Raw genomic sequence first — 20,039 nt, 5'->3', positions numbered from 1 at the left:
GAGAGGAATGACCTTATCCAATGGGTGGCGTTAAGTGAGAATTGAGTGGCTGTGCTGAGGTGGTTGCAGATGATATTACGGTCCACCAAATCATAGGCAGCTGAGAGATCCAAAAGGAGGAGCAGGGCGAGCTTCCCTTTATCTTTCAGGTCGTCCATTTGGACTTTTAAGTCTAGTAGTGCTCCCTCAGCCCTCCTCCTACTCCCACCTGTGAGGCTAAGGACCTCGGGTCATCTTTGACTCCACGCTCTCCTTCTCTGCCCACATCTCTAATGTCTCAAAAAAGTCGAACTTCCTATTGCACCTTCTCAGAGGTACTCTGCCCTTCCTCTCCTTCCCCCAGAAGCTCTCTGTCTCTCGAGCCCTGGTTCTCTCTAGGTTGGATTATTGTGAAAGCCTCTTTCTAAATCTACCCCTTTGCAACTAATCCAGAACAGGACTGCCTCAAGCCCTGGGATCATATCTCTCCAGCTTTGCATTGTCCACAAGGTTTTCTGGGGCCTGGGTCCAAAATACCTTCAGCGGTCCCTCTGTAAATATCTTCCCTCCTGAGCTCGTCGCTCCTCTGCCTCTAACTCCCTCAGGGTGAGGCTTCTTTCAAATAAACGCACTGGGGCTAGATCTGTCTTCTGCTATGGCCTCCCTCTGGATCAGCCTCTCTGCCTCTCCTCTGAAACTTGAGGAGAACCATCTCTGGTTCCGGAAGCACCTCAAGACCATCCACTTTGCTTCTGCCTTCGCTCTTCCTCTCCCCTGCTGATCTTCTCTGTCTCAGCACCACACACCTGGCTTACCCTATGACCTTTGGAACTAGGTACCTGCCCACCCTGCCACCCAACACCACTGCCTCCTGGAATTCCCTTGCACTGGGGTCTGTATCTGTACCCATACAGCCCCTCCCCCCTTTTCTGCACTTATCTGACACATCCTGTCTGTTGCCTTTACCTAGCACTTGCCACATGCTGGCTCACTACCACTGTTCGTTGCCTTTTACTATTTATGCATGTATTTATTTATTATTTATATGTATTCCTTTGCTCAGCACTTTCCACTTCTCCCCCTCCCTCCTATGCACTTCCACTTTCCCTCTCTCATGTCACTGGGGCTAGTAAGATCGTTGTTTTTTTGTACACCCTTGTTCCCCTCCATTGCCTTGTCGTACTCTGAAACACATGTGTATGAGCGCGATACAATTAAAATATCAATATCAATATCAATGCAGACACGGGTTCGCGACTGACCAATTCTTGATTTTTTTTTCTTTTATTAAAATAGTGATATTGTCTCACACAAACATGCTGACTCCAAAAGATCTCTGCGCCGAACTGGGTGCCCCAAAATGGGTCTTGCGGACAAATCTCTGCACCAAACGAGTCCGTGCCGAAATGGGGTGTACCCCGCTTGACAAGCTCACGAGTTAAGCCAGTGGCCTGCAACGTTTAGCTCCTTTTCTATTTTGGACTACAACTCTCAAAGACACAGGCTGCATAGTCAATGGCGAGGGACCATGGGAGTTGCAGTCCAAAGCATCTGCCGAACCACAGGTTTCTAACCCCTTGAAAGCTCTTACCTGACGCATGAGGCAAGCCTGAAAGTTTCTGTTTAAAATGTTAGCAAGCAGGCTCCAACTGTGACAAAAATGAGACCCGTTACTTTAGCAAATCTCAGTTTGTGTAATGGCTTGTCTGAATAGTACCCGGGAGCATACATTTGTGCAAACTTGTTTATTTAAAAAAAAAAAACATTGGGCCTATAACACTGAGTGCCACTACACACTGTACAGTGCTCTAAATTATTCATCTGGCCCACAAAACCAGCTCAGTTTGAGCACTTAGGATGGCCCTTTCGGCCTTGCCCTTTCGCGTCAAGGCTCGTTTGACCGTGCCGCAGGGCTCAGCCATTCACCCTTCCAAGGTTAATACATTGAATACCTAATTCGGTTAATAACATCTACTATTACAGCAATTAGATACGAGAGGACCGGCATTAAGCACTATACAAAACGTGATATTATTATTACATGGTAATAGCGAAGTAGGACATTAAAAAGTCTATTGGTTAACTGGGAGCCAGCTGCCATTTCCTCCTAGGAACCCTGAAGTGCCACGGACCGGTGTACAATTCTTCCAGGCGCTAGCCTTCACGTGGTGCAGAAATGCCCATGTTGCTTGGCACTGGGTTGGCAGTCGGAAGCTTTATGCACAGCACATCTTTAACATGGCGTAATATTCACTGTTGTGCAGCAAATGAAGACTAACATCTGATGTTGCTGGAGGTTGTTGTGCACTTTTTCACTTAGTTCTAGTGCTCACCAGAATAGTGGCCTCACGGCTAGATGGATACACGCACACAGCTAGTATCATGTCCTGTCTACTATATTGGTCATAGCGATGCCGGCCGATGCAACTCGATCGTTATATAGCAGTGCCTCCCCTATGCCTTTCAGGAAACCCATAAAGACATAGGCGAAATCTGACAAACATGTCTTTATAAATGCTTAAAAGTTCAGACCAGGGCTTTGAGTGGGGTCAGACTAACCAATGGCAAAGGCAAAATCTGGCATAAACATTTATTTATGCATACTTAATAGTCTAGATGAGGGCTTTAAGTGGGCCGTGGCTAGCCTGAACAGGGCCCCCAGAGTCTCGAAAAACTGCCCCAAGCCGGGGCTCCCTCAGTCCAAACACTGCAAGCGATTTTTCCTGACGCATTCTGAGAACACAAGATCGCACAGTAGACGGATTTAGTGATTTACAACATGTGAAAGTAATATCATGCACCACCTTTCGCAAAAACCTAAAAACCTTTCGATTCCGCTAATGTTTTTAACCAACATGCACAGTTATGCTTGCACTGTAACCATAGCAAAGCATAACCTTTTGGAGCCTCTCGGTCGCTTACCACCTGTCATTGTACTCCTGCTACCGTCTGTTACACACCCTACCTATGTTAAGCTCAAGCCTTCTGTAACAGCGCCAGAATGCCTCAGGGCAGCTCTGTGCGCTTTATAAATGCAAATAAATAATTATTAAAAAAAATATGTTCAGGGAAACAAGCAGCCTTCCACTCAAGCAGGACAGCCAACCCCTAATGCCCAAAGGCTGATGCTGTCCAAATGAGTGTCCATGTTTTATGAATTACAGACCTTTTACTGTTAGGGTGTTATCACAAATGGAATGCACGTGGCCAGTGTCCATTATGTGCTCAGAAGGGTTGCAGGCTGAATCATGGTAAGAGATATATTTCCCAAATAAAAACATTTGTGGTCATGTTTTTCTGTTCTCAAAATGCTGTTGGATTTTAGGCAAAGTCAGCCAGAAGCCTGCATTGGTGCTATTTGTCTCCTTTAACTTTCTCATAGGTAATATCAGAGCCAAGATGTGTGATGGCTTGTGGAGCCCCATTTCAAATTGATGTTTGAAGGCCCCTCTATCCACTGTTAGTGGGTTGTGTGGTGCATGATATGATATGGCATTTATAATGCACCCATACACAAGTGTTTCAAGTCGCGAGCATACTTATATAATGGAGATATTTCTCAATGCAAATGCCAATGGGTGATTTCCCTGAGTTTATCAGGAAGGGCGCAGAACATGAGCACCACCTTGAACTTAATTTGTCTCCAAGCATAGTCCTATCCCACACCAAAGAGCTTAATGCAGGGCAACAGCATGAACATTATACGTAAAAACCTCTTAAAGAGCTATGTCTTTAGCAAGCATATGCACCTTTAAAGTGACACCGAATTTAGTTAGTAAACAGAAGAATATGCACATACCATCAGCCACACCCTGGATTTCATTCTGTGATAATGTCGTAGATAAAGCAATGGAGGGAGGGGTCAAGTGGCTGCAGATTATCAAGGGACATAGTTATTGGCTACTGCATGGCAGAACAAAGAAAGGCAATAATCGGGAGAACTGAAACCCTAAATGACCACTTAAGAATAGCCAATAAGGGGGCCCTGATGCTGGGCCTGGATGATTTAGTTACAGAGGGAGGGTGATTTACTCATTTACTAAATTATTTAGGCATGTGTGAGAAATTGATTTATGTACAGACTGATTTAGTTTCATACCGAGCCACAGAGAGATTTATAAACAGTATGTAGACTGTATGCAAACAAGACCACTTGAGACAATGATGAGGGACACAAAATGCATATTTGCAGGGTCTTATGATTCTTTGCTTGGTGAAGGCGGCCCTTGCCTAAGCCACCCACTCCTCCTTTAGACCACTACCAACACACTTTAGGCCATGCTCTACACCTTGGCATCACTCCCTCGTTAGAGCCTCCTTCGATTTCTGAACCCACTTAAAGAACTGGTCCAGACATAAATCACTATAAATGCCCCGTTTGGTGACTGATCATGTATTTTATTTGGGAGGTGACCTTATCTTGCCGCACCTATCCACTATATAAAATGTGTTTTCATGCAAAAAGCAATCCATGGCGTAGCTCGGGAGTCTCCAAGTCCAGTCCTCAAGAGTCCCCTCACGTCCGCCAACACCACTGAGTTTTTCAGGAAAGCCACTGATTGTTTCAAAAACTTCGATTTATGTTCACTGAATTCTGATATATTTTGTGTGGCTATCCTGAAAACATGGAGCCGACCTAGCTCATGAGGACTGGACCGTTGCTGTAGCTGAACGCCATCTATAGGATTTGGAAAACTCCCTTTGTGGTACACATCCTTTGGGAACAGCACAGCATGTCCCAGTGCAGAGGTACACAGAGTGGGCCAGGCTCTAGGCACAGAGGATGAAGTTTCAATACAATATATGAGGTATCGTATTCAGTAAGAAACCAATCTGAACGGGGACAGACTTCCCTGGACACAGGTCTGGAAATGAAATCAACATTCTGTGCGGAAACCTTCCAGTTACTATGTAAACACTCTGTCCGTATGGGAATATCTAATGGCCTAAAGACTCTGTATCCCAAATAGTGAGCCTATGTCAAAGTGTGAGCCATGGTCAATCAGTCCCCTCTTCCCTCTGAGAGCAGAATGGCTTCCCGGAGCGCGCATGTTCCAGGGGTGAACTAGCAGGGCCAGCTGAACATTCATCTGGACTCGTGAGGGCCCATTTCAATATGATTTTTGGCGGCCCCTTTGCCAACAGTTAGGAAAAACAGTCTGGAGCATTGGTGGGGTGTTTTAATAGTAATGAATACAAAAGAATGCAGCGTGGATGTTAATCGCTGCAGATTATCGGCCCTTCTAGCCACACACAAAATCCTCATCCGCCAATATACCGATGACACACAGCTATACCGCAAGAGGGACTCCATCAAGGACATCCAAAGGCTCAAAACCTGCCTCTTGCTGATCAAGTCTGGAATGTCCAGTGCATACTTGAAACTCAACCCCTCCAAGACCAAATTCCTACTCCTCACCAACAACACCGAACACCCAGACATACAGACCTGGCTATCAACCATGAACTCTGAGGGCTTCACACCAGAGCTCACCTCCTGCACCAAGTCCCTCGGGTTCCACATTGACAAACACCTCTCCTTCAAGACACACATAGCTAAGAAAACTCAGACAGCTTGGTATCAGCTCTCCCTCATGCGTAAAGTCAAGCCCTTACTCCCACCGGACAGCTTTAGCTCCACCGTTCAAGCACTGGTCCTATCCCACCTGGATGGGGGCAATCAACTCCAGGAAGACCTCCCGTTATCCGCCCTTGTGCCCCTGAGAAGAGTCCTACATGCGGCTGCACGTATCATCAATGGTCTACGCAGATAAGAGCATGTCTCCCCAGCCCTCATCGACCTTCACTAGGTCCCACTGCACACACAAATCCCCTTCCAGTCTTGCTGCATCATCTATAAGGCAGTCACCCTCAAGTCACCAAGCTACCTTGTGGAGAAACTCAGCATCTCTGGCGGACAGAGCACCACCAGAAGCCAGGACACTTGCAGACTTGAAATGCACTTCTGCAAAAATGAAAGCACCAGAAAACAAGCCTTCTCTGCCTACGCCCCAAGACTATGGAACCTCCTCCCATTCCTCATCAGACTCGCCCCCATGCTCCTAAAATTCAGAAAAGAACTCAAGACCCACCTCTTCAAGGAGTCTCTCCTCCTCAACACCTAGGCCATCATGTTGCCCCTCGTGCCACCTGACTCGCTAGGCACCGCCCGCCCCTATCGTCTCCACCACCCGGTGCAACTGTACTCTTCCTGTTTCCCTCTGTATCCTACCCCGCTGTATGTATGTATGTTCTGTTGTTACCACTGAAAAGCGCTCCGTTATGCATCTGTATTGATGTATACCTCTGGAAAGTGCTCCATTGCTTCCCGAAGCTAGGTCAGCGCTCACCAAATACCATAATTATAATTATAATCACAGGGTAGGGTGCCAGTGAGGAGTTAAAGCACTAAATGACCACTGAAAAGCTAGTATTTATTCTTTGTCAGCAGGATGATAATGTAGACGAAGCAGGAGTATAAGGACACAAGGTAAAAATGCGGCTGGATGCTTGACACTAGCAAAGGCAGTCCGTAACGTGCACACTCCAAAACGCACACCTAAAGCCAACAAAGGCAGCATATAATGTCCGTGCAACAAAACACACATCTAAAGACATGAATTAAATTAATATGTTGATGTGTAGCAAGACTGACAACATGGGAGCAGCTGCTCGGGACCCCTTGCAGCACGGGCCCATTTCAACTGCAAAACCTGAAAAGCCCTACCGCCATCCCTATGAATTTGCGTCCACCTCTTGGTCTCTTAGATCGAGGGAAGTAGAGCCACGTAATTCCATTGATGAAACAAGCACATGGAGGGCAGGGCCCTCTCCATGGCCACAAGGAAAGGCCCGAAGCAATCTTAAAGGGAGGAGCCCAGTCTGGCTTTGTACAGCGTATCTTTCCTCATGTTATTTGCTCTCCTCCTTCCGTTTCCATGAGTCCCCGTCTCAGCCAGCACCGTCTGATCCTATACCCGTCTGCTCTGTCACTCAGGCCCTCCTTAGTCAAAGTTATCACCCTCTTGAGGAATATTTTAGTGCAAGGCCTGCCATCTGTTGCATTACTAGGCTCGCCATACTCCCAAACCCCTCCCATTCTGGAAACTCCTGGGGGCAGGCTTTTATTCTGGCATGCTGTGGGTTCGATCTGCTCAGGGAGCATGTGCAACATATCAACCTCTGGGCCTCCTTGTGAGGCCTGGTAGATTTACCAGTTTGTGGAAGGAATTCCCCTCTGCGGGCTCTGCAGGGGGGCATACCCAGGGGAAGATTGAACACATTCTCTCTGGATGCCATCCTGGCCACATTTTCATTACAGAGCAAAGGACATAAATCAACACCAAAAATGTGATATTCCTCACAAAACATTAATAACAATAACACAATTCAAACTCTTATACCCCTAAGAGGTCCAGGTGGACCATGGCTCCCGCACCCGCCCCGGGGACGGGGGGGGGGGTGCATGCTGATGATGCCCTGTCCTCTCCCAACGATGCCCTTCTCGGGAGGCGATACCAGGTGGTTGCCCCTTAGTCACCGGCCCAAGCTGCTCCCTGATCCTGCTGCTCCCCTCCCCCGCTGCAAGCCTCCAGCAGCTGTACACCCCTTTCGATTGGGGCGGGGCGCTGCGCCCTCCACTCAACACTATTCCAGCTGTGGGGTTCCCCGAAAGGGATCTTAAGGTCCCCGTGGTCCTCCCCCACCTGTAACAACCCCCACCACTCAAACTCCTGGGTGGGTAAGATGGTTAAACAAATGGTCAGCGGTCGTGGCTTGGGCCAGGTTTTAGGAGCGTGGCAGCAACAATTCCCCAGCAGAACAAGGCGAGACCTGTGCTCTCCTCGCCCTCTGGCCCCTCCTTTTCTCCTTTTATGCAAAATATTGGCATCACTGCCCCCCTCCCCACCCCACCAGGCCCAAGCCCACACATCCACCCCAGTGCCCTACTGGGGGCAACCAGTTTTCACTGGCATCAGCCAGCCACTCCCCCTCCCACTAAACCCAGCATCCCCTCTATGGCGAGTCCTTTGCCTTTCTCTGCTCCTACTGACAGATGGAGGTCCCTTTTTTCTTTCTAGTCTCTGATGAGGTATACAGGTGTGCACGTTTCAGCTTTTGAACAAATTCTCTATCAGCTAGAGCTAGAGGAAACCAGCATTGGCAAAGCCAATAGTTTGGGCTTTGGCAAAGTCATTGTATAAGCATTTGGCAGGCATTATGTGCCAACATACTCACATGTTTTGGCAGGTACTGGCATTATATATTTTTCGCTTTTAAAATTTGATTGTGCATTTGTAAGGCGCTCATACATCAAGTAAATTGTGTTTCAAAGCTCCCACATGGCAACAGGGAGGGAACATAGGAATGAAAGGCAACTATGACAATGAAAAAGAGAGGCAGTCCTACTAGGCCTAGTGAGCATTTGGAACGTGCAAGTACAGAGAGAGAGAAGGGATGAGGGAGGGGGCTAAGTGCTCGGAGATCCACAGAAGGGAGTAAATTGCAAGCAGCTGTTAGGTGACTGGCAGAGATCACTTGGTGACTGTGGACACTGACACTAAATAAGTGCAGGACTGTGATAGCACAGTCGAGTGGGCACCAAGGCAAGTAGTGGGGAGGGCAGAGGCTGAAGGTGACTGGCTGTGGGAGGCCAGGACCCAGGTGGACACATAAGGGCCCTGGTCACCAATCTCAGCGACTGTGGGGTTTAGCACAAGAGGGAGGGAAGGAAAGTCTTGAGGAGCTTCCAGAATATGAGGAGATCCGGCTCAAGACGAAGAGGAAGGGGGAGGCTGTTCCATAGGAGGGAGCCAGCCGAGGAAAGAGATCGGACACCACTTTGCTGTTTAGTGAAGTGCATGACATGAAGAGAGTTGGTGCTGGAGGAACGTAAAGATCTGGAGGGAGAGTATTTAGTGAGGGTCAGTTGTAGATAGCGTGGTCCACGACCCAGACAACCTTATGGATGATGCAGAAGAATTTGAATTTGATCCTCGCAGCAACTGGGAACCAGTGGAGAGATTTTAGGACTGGAGAGATGTGGTCCATGGGCTTGAGGCCAAGGATACGTGTTGCAGCCCTATTCTGGATTAGCTGGATGGACCCTAGAGAGGAAGAGGGTAGATTAAGGAAGAGACTATTGCAGTAGTCTAGCCTAGAGAGGAGTCCGAGATAACTCCAAGGTTTTTGGATTCAGATGAAGGAGAAGGGGGAGGCCCTATGGACGGGTGGCCAGAGTGAGGGGAACAAAGAGGGAGCAGGTATCCCAATGGGAAGGATTTCAGTCTTGCTGGCATTGATGCAGAGACCATTGGAGGCACACCAGGACAGGATGGCAGATAGGCAGTCAGGAATGATGGAGCAGGCAAGGAGAGGATCAGAGGGAAGTTTGACGAAGAGTTGTGTGTCATCTGTATAACACTGGAAGTAAGGGGAGAAGTGAAAATTAGGTGTGTAAGAGGGGCAAGATAGATGTTAAAGAGCCAGGAAGAAAGGTTGGAGCCCTGGGAGATGCCACAGGTGGAGATAGAGGTGGAGAGGAGAAAGAAGCCATGATAACCTGGGAGGTACGGTCATTGAGAAAGGAGGTCAGCCAGTCCAGTTCCCGCTCTGAGATACCTACAGTATTGTGGAGCCCTTTTATGAGGATGGAGTGGTTGACCATGTCAAATGCAGAGGAAAAATCAAGTAGAATGAGAACAGCTGGAGAGTTAGAATCAAGAGATGCGAGCAGTTCTTCACAGGTGTTCAGAAGAGCAGTTTCTGTGCCTCTGGATGCTCAGAATCTAGATTGATCGTCGTGTAGCGAAACAATAAGTTCAGTGTGCTGGGTCAGTTGGGGAAAGATCAGCTTCTCCAAGATTTTCCCAAGGAAGGGGCTGATAGAGATCGGGCAGTAGTTAGCCGGACAAGACAGGTCTGCAGAAGGTTGTTTTCAGGAAGGGGCGCACAAGAGAGTGCTTGCGGGAAGAGGGGAAAGATCCAGTAGCAAAAGAGTGGTTGCAGAGATCAGCAAGTGCAGGGGTAAGAGAGCCAATATTGTCATTAATGGTTCTGGAAGAACAGGGGGAGACCTGTTTGGAGGAAACCTTCATAGAGCAGACAACTCTAGTCACCTCATCACGTGTGAGAGGAGAGGAGGAGGAGAGAAAAGCAGAGGGGGGATGGAAATCCATAGGAGGTGTGGGTGGTGTAAGGGGAAGGGGAAAGGGAAGCGAGGGCGCTCAGGATGTCCTGAGTTTTTGCAGTGAAGTATGTGGCCAGTGCATTGCAGAGGGCCTAGGAGGGAAAAAGTGAGGTGGAGACTGCAGACGGGTTGGCTAGTTCCTTACAGATTTTAAAGAGTTCAGCCGTGTTATTGGGTGCACCAGAGATGCGAGCCTGGATGTGGGCTCTTTTTTTTAAGCGAATGGAGAGTCGGTATTGCCTTTGGAGAAGGCGTGAAATAAAGCATACTACATGTTTTTTTAAAAAGGGAGGAACATACCTCTTAATCCAAGCGAAGATGTGCTACGATATAGCTTCATTCGCGGACACACATAACACGTATGTGGTGTTTTCCGTATTGTAAATTGAAGTTTACCTAGTTTGTTAAAAGAAATACGGAGATGTAACAGTCCGTATGTAGCTAGAGAATAGTGCTGTTTACATATCACAAAGGCGTGATATGAGTACTTACATTTGCTGCTTTTCAAGGAGCTTGCTTGATCACAATCGTTGTTGCTTCCACTCGAAACGAACGCGGGTAGTTACTGCCGGGTTCGCTTTCACTCACGTTTGAAAAAGGCTAGACTCGCTGTATTTATAAATTCATCTAATCGCGGCCTCCATTTTAGAAGGAAAAATGGCAGATGCGGCCGGATTACAGAAGAGAAACGGGCTGCAATGCCCCAGTGAACTGAGAAAAAGTATCATAATTGCAAGCATTAAATAGAATTGCTTTGTTATGCTTTGATACTACTCTATTTATTATTTCAAAAAAACTGTCGAAAAATGGTCATTACATAGTGTGACATTTCCACCCAATATTGTACACTCTTCAAGGAGAGGGCAAAAAAAGACTGTGTTGTGAACATGCACATTTGATGAGCTCAGGTAGGCGGGTAACTGTCTTTGTGGTATTCTCTTTGTCTTATAGATTCATAGTAGTCCTTCGCCACACAGCCCCCTAAAAAAGAGGACTCTGCAGCTCTAACTGCTTTATTTCACTATATCGGACAACCCCTTTGGTTGGTTGAGCTTAAAGTAATTAACAATGGAGAATGTAAATATCCTATCATTTTCCGACGATGAATATAAAATTTTTTTTGACCTTCCGTCAATGCTAGATACACCCACCCCGAATGCAGCTGCTGCTCCACCCCCAACTACCAATGACTTAGACCTGTTGACACAAAAGAAAAAGAAACTCATTAGAACTGAGTCCCATGGCCAATTCATGGTCGAGTACCTAAAAGGGGGAGTCATCCCAGAGGGGCTCCAGGTAAAAAACATCCCCCGGGTCTTTTTAGATAACCCGAAGTTTATGGTTGGGTTTAGTGGGGTGGGCAACAAATGCTCAAGGGATCGGGTCATTCTAGTTATTTCGACGGCAGAAGAGGAGGCAAAACAACAGAAAAAAGATCTAGCCATCCTAGAAAAAAAGATCCTAGATGAATCTGTGATCCCAGAAACTAAAACACTGCTTGACAAATTACAAGAGGAAATGGTGAAATTTAAAACATTCACCCTAGACAAAAAAAAAATTTGGAAATTGAAAAAAGATATACAAAATTATAGGGAAGAGATTACTTACCCATATTTGGCTCCAGGTTTTTACCAATCAATGAACGCTAATCAAGGCCTTTCAAGAGGCCCGAATTGGCCTAGACAATACAAAAAATTTGTTTGCTTTTCAAACGATATTTTAGTCACTCTAGATGTGGAGTCTCTCTACACCAGTATTCCACAATTACAATGCATTCAAGTGATTTTCTCGTATCTCAAAACCAGAGAAGACCTTTCAGTCCCGTCTGAGTTCATTGGCGAATGCATTAGAATAGCGCTGGTCAACAACTTCTTCATGGTGGAAGATAAATTCTACCAACAGCTACACGGAACAAGCATGGGTGCTACCTTTGCTCCCGATTTAGCGAACTTATTTATGGACAATTTAGAATTAAATTCTGTGTATCATGAAAACAATCCTTTCCAGTTAAACATCAAAGCTTGGCATCGGTATATAGATGATGTGTCCCTTTTATGGCATGAAGGTGAAACAACTTTGACAGAATTTCTTGAGTGGATAAACGCACAAAGCCCATGCATAAATTTCACTATGAGCTTCAATCATCAGAAAATAGCCTTTCTAGATTTCGAAATTTATAAAACATCTCAAGGCTTATTAAGAACCACTCTATACAAAAAGCCAACAGATAAAAACACATTGTTGTCATATAAAAGTTTTCATCCACAATCATTGCGGGAAAATCTTCCCTTTGGCCAATTCTTACGCATCAGGAGTAATTGCTCCACTAAGGAAGACTTGACCTTCATAGTAGTCATCTGTCGCAAAAACTAAAAGAACGAGGATATCCATCTCACGTGATCCGACGATCACTTAAAAGAGCAAGGAACACAAACAGAGACCAATGTCTGGAGAAACGCCATAGAGTACAAGAAGATAAAATAACATGTGTCTCCAAGTTTTCCCCGATTAGCAACGACTTTCGTCGCTGCATCCTAAAAAACTGGTCCTTAAATCAAACTGAAGATTTTTCTATAAACAAACCCCAATTTGCATTCAAACGTATGCCCAATCTACGAGACAAATTAGTACATACATACCAATTGCCAAAAACAACCTCAGTACAACAACAAGCTACATTGTGGCATTTGCCACCAGTGAGCGGTCACTTTAAATGTGGTAACTGTTCGGTGTGTCGTTTGGCAAAAAACGTGAACACTGTCAACTTAAAGGGTCTAACATGGCACTTAAAAGCCTTCACCAATTGCAATACAGCATGGGCAATTTATGCTATCATTTGCCCGTGTATATTAATTTATATTGGGAAGACAAAAAGACCGGTAAAGCAGAGAATCTGCGAGCACAGGTCATGTGTTAAAAATTCAGTTCCGGAGAAACCTTTAGTTGCTCATTTAGTAAAAGCAAAACACACCTGTGAAGATATTGAACGGTATATTATTCAAACAGTTCCATCACACCCTCGTGGAGGAGACTGCGACCGAAAGCTGAGGCAGCTTGAACAGAAGTGGATTTACAATCTAAACACTGTTCAGGCTGGCCTTAACATCGGAATTGAATGAAGTTTGTTTTTACACAAATAACTCTTTTGCGCAAGTGACATTTATGAAGCACACGAAAAGCATTCATTAGTGCATGCTGAGCTCATCAAATGTGCATGTTCACAACACAGTCTTTTTTTGCCCTCTCCTTGAAGAGTGTACAATATTGGGTGGAAATGTCACACTATGTAATGACCATTTTTCGACAGTTTTTTTTAAATAATAAATAGAGTAGTATCGAAGCATAATAAAGCAATTCTATTTAATGCTTGCAGTTATGATACTTTTTCTCAGTTCACTGGGGCATTGCAGCCCATTTCTCTTCTGTAATCCGGCCACGTCCGCCATTTTTCCTTCTAAGATGGCAGCCGCGATTAGATGAATTTATAAATACAGCGAGTCTAGCCTTTTTCAAACGTGAGTGAAAGCGAACCCGGCAAGTAACTACCCGCGTTCGTTTCGAGTGGAAGCAACAATGCTTGTGATCAAGCAAGCTCCTTGAAAAGCAGCAAATGTAAGTACTCATATAACGCCTTTGTGATATGTAAACAGCACTATTCTGTTAGCTACATACGGACTGTACATCTCCGTATTTCTTTTAACAAACTAGGTAAACTTCAGTCTACAATACGGAAAACACCACATCCGTGATATGTGTGTCCGCGAATGAAGCTATATCGTAGCACATCTTCGCTTGGATTAAGAGGTATGTTACTCCCTTTTTAAAAAAAACATGTAGTATTTCATTATCAAAAAATGCTTAAAACAAAAGTGCAACATAATTGATTTGAAGGCAGTTTGTATCTCTTTAGATATGAACTTGACTTGGCTCATTTAGTTGGCCTCCCTGCTATTTCATTTTGAACTCCCGCTTTCTAACGAATGTAATATAAAAGACAAACACTCAAAGGCAGTCCATACCGCTTCAGATATGAACTCGATTTGGCTCATTTAGGTGGCTCTGTTGCAAGTCTTTTTTGAACCTTCGCCTTCTAATGAATGTAGCGCAAAAGAGAAAACAAACTTTTCAAAAAATCATCTTTGTTTGTTGCAGTTTTCAAATTTTTGAGAAGAAATCACAGTTGGGACCAGTTGGGACCAGTGAATCCTGTCCGCATTGGCAATCAAGGCCACACACGCCAAATAAACTATGAAAAGGTTAGATGAATTAGTTGCATGTGCACACACATAGAGACATTACACTTTGTTTTTATCTTGTTACCAACACGGTTTTTTCGTTTGGTTTTTAGGAAATTAACCAATGAACTATTTCTGAAATTCTAATTTGGGAGATCTATATAAATCAAGTCCTGAAGACGGGTCCGACACATGCCTGATAGCATTAAATAACTAGCTACTGAGCCTGTTTAACCATCTTTCGCCAGGACCAAGAAACACACTCTTTGGTGTCGACAAAGTCAAGGACAGAAAAACTGACAAAGTCAAGGATAGTGAATTGTATTAAGGTTTCATTTAATAACAAGATGTCACCTTATATGTTTACTAACCTCACTCCATCACCAGTATCTGATGAATGTGTTCAGTTCAAACCAACTGGTCAAGATAATTGATTTTCAGTATAGGTTCTTTTATTTACTATGCTGACAGACGCATACATAGTGACCAATGAGCCTCAATGGTGACTATCTGAGGATCAGATGCGGAGAGCATAAGATGCAGCCCCAGGGATATGCCTCACAGCTCTCCACTCACCTCCAATATTAACAGCAAAGCCCTCGTAATGCTGTACCACCAGATTCCGTGTGTATGGGAGTCAGCAGGAGAGAGCACGGTACCCCGCCTCCTTATTCAGCTCCGGCACCACCCTCACCGGGTTCGTGGTCACAGTCCCCGTCCTTTCACCACTCCGCCAGCACTGTGGCTCCCGTGGGCGTAGGGGGACAGAGGACCACGCAGTAACTCGTCAAGCAGTAGCTTGTCTGCTGCCACGGAATTCAGCTGCGTCCATGTCCAAACCAGCCGCTCCTCCGCCGCTCCACCGCCGCTCCACCGCCGCTCCGCGTTCCGTTAGAGGAAAGGACCCTGTGGCGTGGATAGGGCGTGCATACACGAACAAGGAAGCCATGTCAAGCCGCACCTCGTTTCAAACACAGCGTACCCAGAACAGCGCTGTGAGAGGCCGCTTCCGACAACAAATTCACCCTTGCAATAGGTTCTTTTATGGAATGTTATGTGTAAACAAAATGCATTTTTTTCTCTCTTTGTTTTAATATAAATTTTTCTAAGTGTTTTGTATCCATGAATTAAAATATGTATATCTCTATGTTTTCTGTCGCAAATAATTGACCGACATGAAAGGTAGCACGTTGTGCAACTAAACACACCTGGTACGTGTGTAGACGGGTAGCTGTCTTTGTGGTATTCTCTTTGTCTTTGGAGAAGGCGACAGTCCAGTTTGTCAGCGAGTAAGTCTGAGGTTTGCCACTTCCGTTCCACAGCCCTGCACTTGCCTTTCAGGGCGGCAAGTTCAGAGTCATACCAGGTGTTACACTTGGAGGCATGTTTCAGGCGCATCTTCAAAACTGGGTCAAGAATGTCAAGAGTATTAGTGATGGTAAGATGGAGTTTGCTTAGAGAGTAGTCCGAGGTAGAGTCTGCAGCAGCGGGTTAGGGGGGATGAAGGTAGATGCAAAGGCATCATCTGACACTCGTTTCATCAGATGGATATTTGGGAACGAGGTTGGCAGGGCTGGGGGAGGTGCGGTCAGACAGCAGAGATGTCCCAGATGAGAGGGGAGGAGGGAATGGTCTGACCAGGGGAGTAGGTGAGTGGGAAGGAGAGTAAGAGATCAGTGTGGATGATGCCATTGAGAGTGTGTCCAGGCGAGTGGGTAGGACCAGAGGGGAGATTAGCGAGGGAGAGCATAGGTGCATAGGTCACAGAAGAGAGTGGATGTCATGATTGAGGAGTGAAGGTGTATGTTGAAGTCCCGCAGGAGAAAGAGTTTAGAGGTGGATGTGAGGAGAGAAGAGGAGAAATTGGCACATTCAGAGAGGGAGAGGGTAGTAGAGCCAGGTGGCTTGAAGATAGTGGCAATGGTCAGGGAGGAAGTGGGAGAGATGACCAGCTTGCAGACCAGGATCTCGAAGGAAGAGTAAGGCTGGGTGGGTATGAGAGAAGAAGGGGCCCACTCGGGGAAGATCAGGGCAATCCCACCACCAGCACAGTTAGGGCGAGGCTTGGAGATCATCTTATAGCCACCAGGGAGCAGGGTGTCAAAAGCAGTGACTTAGCTGGTGTTAAACTACGTCTGGGTAAGAGCGAGGTCAAGGTCTTCAAGGAGAAGGCAGATGTCGGCAGAGTGTTTGATAGCAGAGCATGCCTTAAGCGTGGCTCAATGCAAGAGGTCACTGCCTTTGAAGGTTTTCTGAGGAGGGTTACAGGGGCGTGGTACACCAGTCGGAAGAGGAGGGTCAGAGAGAGAGGAAAATGGAGTGGCAGGTGTGGGAAGGAAGTTGACGAGGGACGGAAAGTGCCGATCAAAGAGGAGGAGGTTGAGTTGAGGACCCTGAGCCATGATAGTGCCATTGCGATAGTCATTAATGATACACCTGGATGATGAGAAGCCTGCCAAGAGTATTTCCCATCTAGTGCCACCATTAATGGGCGATGATGAGAGAGGAGTTAGGGTAGAGATAAGATGTGGAGTCCAAAGATCTGGAGAGGGGACAGAAAAGAGGATATCAGTGAAAATCTGTCTGGAAGTTGCGCTGACATAGGTGTTTGCAATGGGTAGGCCGGGGTTAATGGTGAGGATGTCATTTTTAATCTTTTTTCTTCCAGACTTTGTGAGAGAGGGAGAATAGGTGATAGTATAGCAGTTAGAATAGATAGGGGAATGATGAGTGCCATAGCAGGTGGCAGAGGATAGGATGGAGAAAAGCCGGAGGGACTGCACAGCACAGCACAAGCACAACTCACCAGGCGGCCTGGTAGCCAAAAGAAGCAAGAAAACATTATTATAGGTCCAAGTACTTGCATCATTGCCAGGGATTCCCATCAAATGCCCATGTACACTCACTGGTGCTAGGTACTGCCACTAAAGGATTGTGTGATTGTATGTGTGTATGTATGTTCAGTGTGAGGGTGGCCGTGTTATGGTAACATGTGCAATGTGTGTGTGTATAGATGTATGCACAGTGCGTAGGTATATGCACTTAGCAAGCCCCAACCACCTGGTGCCTTCCTGGTTGCTGCTCTTTTTCCCACTTAGCAAGCCCCACCCCCTGGTGCTTTCCTGGTTGCTGCAATTTTCCACTACTTAAGGAGCCCTCCAGCCTCTTTTCCTTTCAGATGGGGAGCAGGTGCAAGTGGATCTTGGTCACCTGGCCTAAGCCCTGCCCATCTGCTGCCTTCCTGGTTTCCACTCTTTTCCCTACTTAGCAAGCCCCGCCCACCTGGTACCTTCCTGGTTGCCGCTCTCTTCCCCATTTAGCAAGCCCCACACCCACCTGGTGCCTTCCTGGTTGCCACTATTTTCCCCACTTAGCAAGCCCCGCCCACCTGGTGCCTTCCTGGTTGCCGCTCTTCTTCCGTACTTAAGGCGCCCTCCAGCCTCTTCTCCTTTGCACATGGGAAGCAGGTGCAAGTGGATCTTGGTCACCTGGCCTAAGCCCCGCCCAACTGGTGCCTACCTGGTTGACGCTCTTTTCCCACTTAGCAAGCCCTGCCCAGCTGCTGCCTTCCTGGTTGCTGCTCTTTTTCCCATTTAGGAAGCTCCGCCCACCTGCTGCCTTCCTGGTTTCCAGCTCTTTTCCCCACTTAGCAAGCCGAGCCCACCTGGTGCCTTCCTGATTGCCACTCTTTTCCCCACTTAGCAAGACCCTCCCACCTTCTTAGCCCTGCCTCTTCCTTTCGGCTCTTAACTTTTAGGTCAAGGGTGTCTCTCTCCCGGGCCTCTGAAGCAAAGGGCAGACAAAGAAAAGGGCAATTCTTGTTTGGACCTGTTCGGACCAGGAGGATCCAGGGCCCGAACCCTTGCTTAAACAGCAGGTAAGCATGCACCAACATGTTTTTACTCCCTCCGTCCCCACAGGCAATCCCCACCGTTCTGGTCCCCTAGTGATGTTCCCTTGTGCCCCCCGTTCTCGCACACAGGTGTTGCCTGTTTTGCTTGATTCTTCTACCCTGCTTCCCTTCCCCTCAATCCAGCCTACTTCTGCAGGAGTCTGTCCAGATACATTCTGGTTTCACCATCACCATCTTATGGCCAATGCTGGATTTGACTTTTATGGACTTCATTGATTCACAGTGCATTTGCATTTGCATTTTTCTTGCGTCATCCTTTCTCATGGTGGCCCTGAACCATCCTGTTCACATCTTCATCTTTTATCCAGGCATGCAGCATTATATATGCTCTCACCTCTTGCTCCTTCACTCATTTTGACTGCTTACTCTTTGTTCTTTCGTCCTCTCCCTTTCTCCCTTTTCCTATCTCCTGCCCTCCTCCCCTTACTTTCTTCTATGCGTTTACTCTATCAGAATTGTCCCTGGAACTAGTATGATAGCAACCTCGTCTGTCTCCTCCCCCCTCCCTTTAATTGTCCCCCCCCGCCAGCACTATCTGAAATGTCGTCAGGCCTAGTACGGTAGTCGCCTGTTTTGTTCCTCCCCTCCCTTTCTGCACCCCTCTCCCTCACCTTTTGTTTTCCTCTGGCTCTACCAGAAATGTCGTCAGGCCTAGTACGGTAGTCGCCTGTCTGTTTCCATTTCCTTCCCACACTCTCCCTCCCTTCCTTATCTATGTCTTAGCCAGGGGTGAAGTCCTAAACATTTAAGTGGGGGGACTCATCAACAAACCCAATGGGGTGTGACATCACCAGAAATTAGCATATCAAGGACAAATATGCGCATTTCATTAAATTGGCTTTGCATAATCCCACAAATTGCACAGGACAAATGCCTTTCATAAAATCAACACACACAAAACCTAGAGAGGATATTTTCTTCTAATACTGTTTTTGAAATAAAAGTTGTGCATATTTTGCCCATTTCTAGGCCGTGCACTCCTCTCTTGGTTATCATTGATGGTATATCACTTTGACAAGAAAATGCTGACTCGCCTAACTTTGCACACATTTTAGGTGGCATAAAAGTGATATGTTCAATCCCTTTTTGAGGAATCCTGAAATGTCCTTGTGACAAATCAACTTCCGGGGCACCAGTGGTCCAGGGATGAGTATCGGTTCCTAACCATCAATCAACCGCACACATTTCTAGTACACCCGAAGTGATCCGAACAGATTGGAAGCACAAGCAAATTATAAACCTCTTTGTCCAATTTTGGTAACGTGGATAGAATGGCAGGCTTATCTCCGAAAGGTTGTGGGTAGTTGGTTAGCTGCAAAACAGCGAAAATACAATTATCACCCAATGATAAAAGGGACTAATTTATTATTATCACAAAAGACAGATATGGCAACACTACAAAGTAGAACCCACCCTATAAAGGAATGCAGAGGACAGATAGTTTCAAGAACGAAAAGAGATGCACTCTGGATACTGACAGGAGGGTGGTTGGTATAGTAAATAATCGCAACGTTTCAAAGATACTTGTCTTCAGTACAAAAGTAGCAATGAGTCTCAAAATTAAAATGTCTCTATGGGCCTTTGGAGAAGGACAAGGGGGACAGAGCCACAATGTACCTTGTGCTTATAGGTGTTCTTAGTGCTTAGAGTCGGTTAAAGGGAGCTTTGCCGATTCTTTGACAGATTTCAAGACGGGAGACAGCTGCAGGTATCAGGCGGCAAA

At 46.3% G+C, this 20,039-nt stretch overlaps 1 protein-coding gene across 2 annotated transcripts in view; it reads right to left on the bottom strand.

Annotated features, from left to right (window-relative positions):
* The window catches only part of KRT222 (keratin 222), a 332,692-nt gene that overhangs the window by 59,165 nt on the left and 253,488 nt on the right, over positions 1-20,039 (bottom strand). The window lies entirely within an intron of this gene.

This window comes from Ambystoma mexicanum, chromosome 13 (assembly GCF_040938575.1).
Source record: "Ambystoma mexicanum isolate Mex_15411 chromosome 13, UKY_AmexF1_1, whole genome shotgun sequence".
Classification (NCBI taxonomy): domain Eukaryota; kingdom Metazoa; phylum Chordata; class Amphibia; order Caudata; family Ambystomatidae; genus Ambystoma; species Ambystoma mexicanum.
This window is presented reverse-complemented; position numbering and strand designations above follow the sequence as displayed.